Source organism: Coffea arabica, chromosome 4c (genome assembly GCF_036785885.1).
Source record: "Coffea arabica cultivar ET-39 chromosome 4c, Coffea Arabica ET-39 HiFi, whole genome shotgun sequence".
NCBI lineage: Eukaryota > Viridiplantae > Streptophyta > Magnoliopsida > Gentianales > Rubiaceae > Coffea > Coffea arabica.
This window is the reverse complement of record NC_092316.1, coordinates 45,513,762-45,523,190: the sequence shown is the minus strand read 5'-3', so window position 1 is coordinate 45,523,190 and position 9,429 is coordinate 45,513,762.

Genomic DNA, 9,429 nt, shown 5'->3' with positions numbered 1-9,429 from the left:
ATCATCTTGGCTGAGCTTCACAAGGAGAAAAGAAAGGAAAGCTTTCATCTTACTTCTTCATTTCTTGCTCCAATCAAACAATTTAACCGATTAAACTTGGATTTGCTCCATAAAAACCTTTCTCTTGGTAGTATTAAGGTGTGTAGTGAAGTGGTTTGAGAAGCAAAGGTGCTAAGTTGGGTCTTTTCTTGGGTTTGTAAGGTAAGTGACTAAGGAACCTTTCCTTTGATCTTGATAATGTTAAATTAGTGATTGGTGGTGGTTGAATAAGTGATTTTATGGTTGATTTCCTGATTTTGGTTGAAAATGACGAAGTTTTATTATTTTTGGGGATTTTTCTGTTTTCATATGGATATGATTATGGGGTCATGTATGATGATTGGAAATGATGTTTAATGACTCTAGGAGGTGGAAAAAGTGATTAATTGCAATCAATTTCTGTTTTGGAAGGAAAAGTGGAAAACTAGGTTTCAATGTTCTTCATTCTGTCCGAATTTATAGATCATAGATAGAGGCCGAATTGGCCTTGGCTTAAAACTTGAAAGTTGTAGGGAATGACATTTTAAAGGTGCCTACAAAATTTCAGATCAATCGGAGTAGTGTGGAATGAGAAAAGTCAAAATTACTATTGCTGTTCTGGTTTTATCCGAAATTGAGAAGTGCGCCTGTAATTGGTTGTTTTGGCTGGAATTGCTTCCGAATTGGTTGTTGAGGCCTTCTGATGAAATTTAGCCCTGTTTCTTAGCTTTTCGTTGGTTTTGGAATTTCTGGATTTGGACTTGGATAGCCTGATTTATGATGTTTCCGCTGGAATGCGTTCTGTGAATCTGTTTTTCCGGTTCTGGTGTAGTTTCTTGCATTTTTGACCTTGTTACACTCGAAACTGGGTTGAGTGACCTTCTGAAATATTTTATCCCTGTCTCTTAGCTTCGAAACGGTGGGTCTTGTACCTTCATCCGACAATCGTAGTGCCTTTGGTACCATTACCGCGAAATGACGTCAAAACCTGTTTTTCTGGTTTTGAGCTTAACTTTCATTTCCGAACTTTTCCCTAGCTTGAATTGTACTCGTGCTACTTGGAGCTTGCTGAATGGCTATTGGATGAACTTGTTGTTGTGTGTGTACCTTTGGGACTGGCTGAGGAAATAATGAGCCATGATGGCTGGAAAAGTTAGCAAATTTAGGGGAAGTGCTGTCCGAACTTTTAAAGGACTTGTTTGCATTGAGTTTGTGATTTAAGACTTGGATTTGGGCAAGGCAATGATTTTTGATGGATGATTTCTGAGCCATGGAGGTGAGTGACCTCAAACTATTTCCAAAGTTATTTATGAACCGTTTCCTGCATTATTTACTTTTGAACTATTTCCAAAGTTACTTTTGAACCGTTTTCTTGCATTATTTACTTTTGACCTGTTTCCAAAGTTACTTTTGAACTGTTTTCGTTATTTACTTTTGAACTGTTTTCTTGAATTTCATGCGTGCTTGTATGAGAGTGTTCCTTGTTTGTTATATTTTCTTGACTTATTGGCTAGTTATTATTGATTGATAATGTGTTAAGTGCTTTCAATGATTGTTAAAACGAGTTTTCTAGGCGAGGGTGTACTTTATCGCACTCGACCTAAATAACTGTACAATTTTCAAGGATTTATTGATTGAAATGTTAGTTGCGCATGAATGTAAGCCTTTTGGGGCTGAACTGGCCATTGCCCCTTGTTACCGGTCGTCTCGAGTCAGAACCGGTCTTGGTCGGGCGATTAGGGACTTCGGTGAACGTTTGGTATACTCGAGTATTACCTATGTAGGTTGGTGGGGGTTGGTGGAGTTTGGTGAATGAAATGAACGAACAAACGAGGGTTTTATTGATAAATGAAAAATGCATTTTCAAATGAATGAAGGAAAGGGGAATGACAGGAGAACGAACGAAGGAACGAATGAATGAACGAACGTATCCTTTTCATGTATGGTTTCTTGTAAATGTTGTAATTGTTTAATGACTTATCGTTTGATTTATGACATCATTGAAATGAACTATTGTGAAACCGATTTGATTACTGATTTTACTGGTTACTCGCTGAGCTTTTAACTCACCCCAAAACTATTTTTTCCCCCTCCACAGGGATCAAGGCGAAGGAAGGACTTGTAGTACTTATTCACGTGACTGGATGGGGCCGTCACAGTTGGTATCAGAGCTTAAGCTTCAGATCTCTGTAGTGTATCCTAGGCTTGAAATTTAGGATGCCGAACTGTGGGTTTGGTTTGCAATATTAGTGATTCTTGCGGGATATCTCGACTTGATTGGTACAAGATGGAATGTCGAGGACGACATTCTTTTAAGGAGGGGAGTTTGTGACGCCCCGAAAAAAAAATGAGTTTGAGAACCCGGAAATTTTCTAATTTTCTAGGGTTTATTTTTTTAATCGCCCACCTTTTCTATATTTTCTTGATTAGAAAAATTCCCAGATAAAGTTTATGAGCAAAGATAGTTTTAAAATGATTTTTCTAATATCGGTTAGTTTTTGAGAAATTAAGAGCGTATTTTGAACGTGGGACCCGCTAGTGCGGTAAATGCATTATATTTTTGACAACTTGTAGGAATTTTGTATTGAGTGATATTATTTTACAAGGTGTTAAGATATTTGTCTTGGAGAGACAAGAAGATAATCTCAAGCTTAAAGGGTGACAAGTGTCACCTTGTTATTGAAGGTTGGACTTTGACATTTGACCATCTTACTACCTTTACCAAATAAGTACCAAATTGATCCAAAATTACCTTCATTCTTCATCATCTTGGCTGAGCTTCACAAGGAGAAAAGAAAGGAAAGCTTTCATCTTACTTCTTCATTTCTTGCTCCAATCAAACAATTTAACCGATTAAACTTGGATTTGCTCCATAAAAACCTTTCTCTTGGTAGTATTAAGGTGTGTAGTGAAGTGGTTTGAGAAGCAAAGGTGCTAAGTTGGGTCTTTTCTTGGGTTTGTAAGGTAAGTGACTAAGGAACCTTTCCTTTGATCTTGATAATGTTAAATTAGTGATTGGTGGTGGTTGAATAAGTGATTTTATGGTTGATTTCCTGATTTTGGTTGAAAATGGCGAAGTTTTATTATTTTTGGGGATTTTTCTGTTTTCATATGGATATGATTATGGGGTCATGTATGATGATTGGAAATGATGTTTAATGACTCTAGGAGGTGGAAAAAGTGATTAATTGCAATCAATTTCTGTTTTGGAAGGAAAAGTGGAAAACTAGGTTTCAATGTTCTTCATTCTGTCCGAATTTATAGCTCATAGATAGAGGCTGAATTGGCCTTGGCTTAAAACATGAAAGTTGTAGGGAATGACATTTTAAAGGTGCCTACAAAATTTCAGGTCAATCGGAGTAGTGTGGAATGAGAAAAGTCGAGATTACTATTGCCGTTCTGGTTTTATCCGAAATTGAGAAGTGCGCCTGTAATTGGTTGTTTTGGCTGGAATTTCTTCCGAATTGGTTGTTGAGGCCTTCTGATGAAATTTAGCCCTAGTTCTTAGCTTTTAGCTGGTTTTGGAATTTCTGGATTTGGACTTGGACAGCCTGATTTATGATGTTTCCGCTGGAATGTGTTCTGTGAATCTGGTTTTCCGGTTCTGGAGTAGTTTCTTGCATTTTTGACCTTGTTACACTCGAAGCTGGGTTGAGTGACCTTCTGAAATATTGTAGCCCTGTCTCTTAGCTTCAAAACGGTGGGTCTTGTACCTTCATCCGACAATTGTAGTGCCTTTGGTACCATTACCGCAAAATGACGTCAAAACCTGTTTTTCTGGTTTTGAGCTTAACTTTCATTTTCAAACTTTTCCCTAGCTTGAATTGTACTCGTGTTACTTGGAGCTTGCTGAATGGCTATTGGATGAACTTGTTGTTGTGTGTGTACCTTTGGGACTGGCTGATGAAATAATGAAGCCATGATGGCTGGAAAAGTTAGCAAATTTAGGGGAAGTGCTGTCCGAACTTTTAAAGGACTTGTTTGCATTGAGTTTGTGATTTAAGACTTGGATTTGGGCAAGACAATGATTTTTTATGGATGATTTCTGAGCCATGGAGATGAGTGACCTCAAACTATTTCCAAAGTTATTTATGAACCGTTTCCTGCATTATTTACTTTTGAACTATTTCCAAAGTTACTTTTGAACCGTTTTCTTGCATTATTTACTTTTGACCTGTTTCCAAAGTTACTTTTGAACTGTTTTCGTTATTTACTTTTGAACTGTTTTCTTGAATATCATGCGTGCTTGTATGAGAGTGTTCCTTGTTTGTTATATTTCCTTGACTTATTGGCAAGTTATTATTGATTGATAATGTGTTAAGTGCTTTCAATGATTGTTAAAACGAGTTTTCTAGGCGAGAGTGTACTTTATCGCACTCGACCTAAATAACTGTACAATTTTCAAGGATTTATTGATTGAAATGTTACTTGCACATGAATGTAAGCCTTTTGGGGCTGAACTGGCCATTGCCCCTTGTTACCGGTCGTCTCAAGCCAGAACCGGTCTTGGTCAGGCGATTAGGGATTTGGGTGAACGTTTGGTATACTCGAGTATTACCTATGTAGGTTGGTGGAGGTTGGTGGAGTTTGGTGAATGAAATGAACGAACGAACGAGGGTTTTATTGATAAATGAAAAATGCATTTTCAAATGAATGAAGGAAAGGGGAATGACAGGAGAACGAACGAAGGAACGAATGAATGAACGAACGTATCCTTTTCATGTATGGTTTCTTGTAAATGTTGTAATTGTTTAATGACTTATCGTTTGATTTATGACATCATTGAAATGAACTATTGTGAAACCGATTTGATTACTGATTTTACTGGTTATTCGCTGAGCTTTTAGCTCACCCCAAAACTATTTTTTCCCCCTCCACAGGGTTCAAGGCGAAGGAAGGACTTGTAGTACTTATTCACGTGACTGGATGGCTGATATCTTGTATAGTTTGGATTTGGAATCATTTGATGTATAGTTGGAAATCGTTTCCGCTTCGCTTGTGACATGTAATTATTGGAGAATTGGATGTATATTTGAGATTTATATCTTGCAATTTATTTGAGGACCGTAGTGAACGACTGAGTCCAGGCGAGAGTTGGGCAGGCGATCCGCCGAACCCTGGGGTACGCCCTAGGGGGAGGTGGGGCCGTCACATACGAATGGCCCCTGCAGAGCTCAAGGAGATAAAGTTGCAATTACAGGACCTTCTGGAGCGGGGATTCATTCAAGAGAGTGGGTCTCCTTGGGGAGCTCCTGTACTGTTTGTAAAGAAAAAAGATGGTGGTTTGAGGATGTGTATTGATTATCGGGGCCTGAATAATATTACAATTAAAAATAAGTATCCACTGCCCCATATCGATGAGCTATTTGATCAGTTGCAAGGAGCGGTGATTTTCTCGAAACTGGACCTCCGCCAAGGGTACTACCAGTTATTAATCAGAAAGGAGGATATTCCGAAGACCGCCTTCAACTCGAGATATGGGTATGACGAGTTCGTAGTTATGCCCTTTGAACTAACCAATGCTCCTGCCGCCTTCATGGACCTAATGCATAGAGTTTTTAAGCCCTACCTGGATCGATTTGTAGTAGTTTTCATCGATGACATCCTGGTCTATTCCAAGACCCGTGAAGAGCATGAGCAACACTTGAAGACTGTCTTACAAACCCTGAGAGACCATCAACTGTATGCCAAGTTCAGCAAGTGCGAATTTTGGCTGGAGAAAATTGCTTTTCTGGGCCACGTAATTTCTCAAGAGGGTATTTCAGTCGACCCGGCGAAAGTTGAGGCTGTGACTAATTGGAAGAGGCCAGAAACTCCCACAGAGGTTCACAGCTTTCTAGGACTGGCTGGATATTACCGGCGTTTTATCAAGGACTTCTCCAAACTAGCCGGTCCTTTAACCGATTTGACGAAGAAACATGGTCGGTTCTCATGGAACGCCCGAAGTGAGACAAGTTTTCAGGAATTAAAGAAAAGATTGACCATGGCTCCAGTTCTAGTCTTACCAAACGGGGTGGACGGATATGCTGTGTACACTGATGCATCCCGAGAAGGCCTGGGTTGTGTATTAATGCAAAACCGAAATGTGATCTCTTTTGTCTCGAGGAAGTTAAAACCCCACGAGCAAAATTACCCGACCCACGATCTAGAGCTAGCTGTAGTTGTTTTTGCTCTAAAGAAGTGGAGGCACTACTTATATGGAGTAACTTTCGAAGTTTACTCCGATCATAAAAGCTTGAGGTATCTTTTCTCACAGAAGGAATTAAACATGAGGCAGCGACGGTGGATAGAATTCTTGGAGGATTACGACTGTACCATCAACTACCATCCGGGGAAAGCAAACGTGGTGGCCGATGCCCTAAGTCGCAAAGCTCAGGTCGCGAGTCTAATGATCAAAGAGTGGGAATTGTTAGACTCCGTGTGTGAATGGAAACCGTGCCCTGGGAGCCATAAGGTGATTTTTGGCAATATTAAAGTGATTTCCACTCTCTTGGAGAGAATTAAAGAAACTCAAAAGGAAGATGCACTAGTGCAGAAATGGGGAGAGAAAGTGGGAAAAGGAGAAACCACTGAGTTCAATTTTGGTCCTGAGGGTATTTTAAAATACCGAAACCGAATAGTGGTGCCGAAAGATGAATCATTGAAAACGGAGATTTTAGAAGAAACCCATCGATCCAAGTATACAATTCATCCGGGGAGTAGCAAGATGTATCAGGACCTGAAAGGAAACTATTGGTGGGACAATATGAAGAAGGAAATCGCTCTGTACGTGCAGAAATGCCTCGTGTTCCAACAAGTTAAAACAGAGTATCAAAAACCATCGGGCTTGTTACAGCCCCTTGAGATACCCGAGTGGAAGTGGGAAAACATCACTATGGATTTCGTTTCAGGTTTGCCGCGAACGCAGCGAGGACACGATGCCGTTTGGGTGATCGTCGATCGGTTAACCAAGTCGGCCCATTTCTTGCCGGTGAACATGAAATATTCCATGGACAAGTTGGCTCAACTGTACATGAACGAGATCGTAAGGCTACACGGCGTTCCAGTCAGTATCGTCTCTGATCGAGATCCACGTTTTGTATCTCGGTTTTGGCAAAAGTTTCAGGAGACTCTAGGGACGAAACTCAACTTGAGCACGACTTATCACCCTCAGACGGATGGACAATCAGAACGAACCATTCAAACTCTTGAGGACATGCTACGAACTTGCATTTTGAATTTTGAATGCAACTGGGGTCAACACATGACCTTGGTAGAGTTTGCGTACAACAACAGCTACCATTCGTCGATTCAAATGGCTCCATATGAAGCATTATATGGACGAAAATGCCGGTCGCCGATTTACTGGGACGAAGTTGGCGAAAAGAAGGCACTAGAGTCGGCAACTATTCCATGGATGGAAGAGACTCGAGAGAAGGTCAAGTTGATACGGCAACGACTCCAAACAGCTCAAAGCCGACAAAAGAGCTACGCGGACAATCGAAGAAAAGACTTGGAGTTCGAGGTTGGAGACCATGTATTTCTTAAAGTCACACCTTTACGAAGTGTCACGGCAAGCAAAGGAAAGAAGCTTCAACCGAGGTTTGTCAGACCATACAAGATCTTGCAGAGGATAGGTGCGGTAGCGTATAGACTAGAACTGCCGTCAAGTCTCTCGAGAATCCACGACGTATTTCATGTCTCAATGCTTAAGAAGTACTATCCCGACCCAACCCATGTCTTACAACCAGAGGAGATCGACGTGGACGAATCGCTTGCTTACGAAGAAAAACCTGTCCAAGTGCTTGACCGGAAAGTCAAAGAGCTCAGAAACAAGCAAATTCCGTTAGTGAAGATACTGTGGAGAAACCATGGGGTAGAGGAAGCTACCTGGGAAGTGGAAGAAGAGATGCGAATGAAGTACCCTAACCTTTTCGTGAATTAAGGTGAGAAATTTCGAGGGCGAAATTCTTTTAAGAGGGAGAGAGTGTGAGAACCCGTATTTTTGCATTTTCTAGGTTTTATTATTTTTCATGGCTTATTTTCTGCATTTTCGTGCTTAGGAAAAATTCTAGATAATTTTAAGGAGCAGATATAATTTTTAGATGATTTTTCTATTATCGAATAGGTTTTGAGAAATTAAGAGTGTATACCGGATGTGGGACCCGTTAGTGCGAAAAGTTTGGAAAAATTCGGCCAATTAGGTTAAGTTTTGGATACTGGAATTAATTTACTGAGTGTTGTGAGATATTTAGAGGTACCAAGTGGATAGGTGTATGAGAGACAAAAAAAGTTAGGCAAGTCATTAAATGAGGTGACAAGTGTCACCATTTGTTTGGTTTGAGTTGTCTACAACTATTCACCTTTTGACCTTTTTACCAAATTGGTTAAAATAGCTTAAAATTGACCAAAAATCTTCAAAAAACATCAAGAAGTGGCCGGCCCTCTCTTTCTCCCTTTCTCTCTCTCTTACTCCAAGCACAAGGAAGAAAACACTTCAATCTTGTTCCAAATCATCAAAACTAGCCATCCAACCTTGAAATTACTCCATAAAACATCTTCAATTAGAGTTAGTGAGTGGATTTGTGGAGTTGTTTGGAAAGTTAAGGTGGTCAATAGCTCTCTCTCTCTTGTTCTTGAGGTAAGTTGTGAAGAACCACCCTCCTCCTTTAATTGATGCTTAAATCATGCTTAGTGGTAGTAAGAGATGCAAGTTTATGGATTATTTCTTGTTTTGTGGTTGAAATGATGAAATTTTATTATTTTTGGGGATTTTTCTGTTTTCATATAAGCATGATTGTGTGGCTATCTATGATGATTAGAAATGGTATCTAATGACTCTAGGAGGTGGAAAAAGTGATTAATTGCAACCAATTTCTGGTTTGGAAGAAATTTCAGAAAACTAGGGTTCTTGAGGGGGCATTCTGTCCGAAATTTTAGGTCCTAGTTAGAGGCCGAATTGGCCTTAACTTAAAACATGAAAGTTGTAGGGAATGAAATTTTAGAGGTGCCTACAAAATTTCAGGTCAATCGGAGTAGTGTAGAATGAGATAAGTCGAAATTACTATTGCTGTTCTGGTTTTACCCGAAATTGAGAAGTGCGTCTGTAATGGGTTGTTTTGGCTGGAATTGCTTCCGAATTGGCTGTTGAGGCCTTCTGATGAAATTTAGCCCTGTTCCTTAAATTTCATTTGGTTTTGGAATTTCTGGATTTGGACTTGTAGAGCTTGAGTTATGATGTTTCCGCTAGAATGCATTTTGGTGAATCTGTTTTACGTTTTTGATGTAGTATCTTGCATTTTTGACCTATTTGCACTCAAAACTGGGTTGAGTGACCTTCTGTGATGTTGTAGCCCTGTCTTTTAGCTTCGAAATGGATGGGTCTTGTACCCTCATCCGATAATCGTAGTGAAATTGGTGCCATTACCGCAA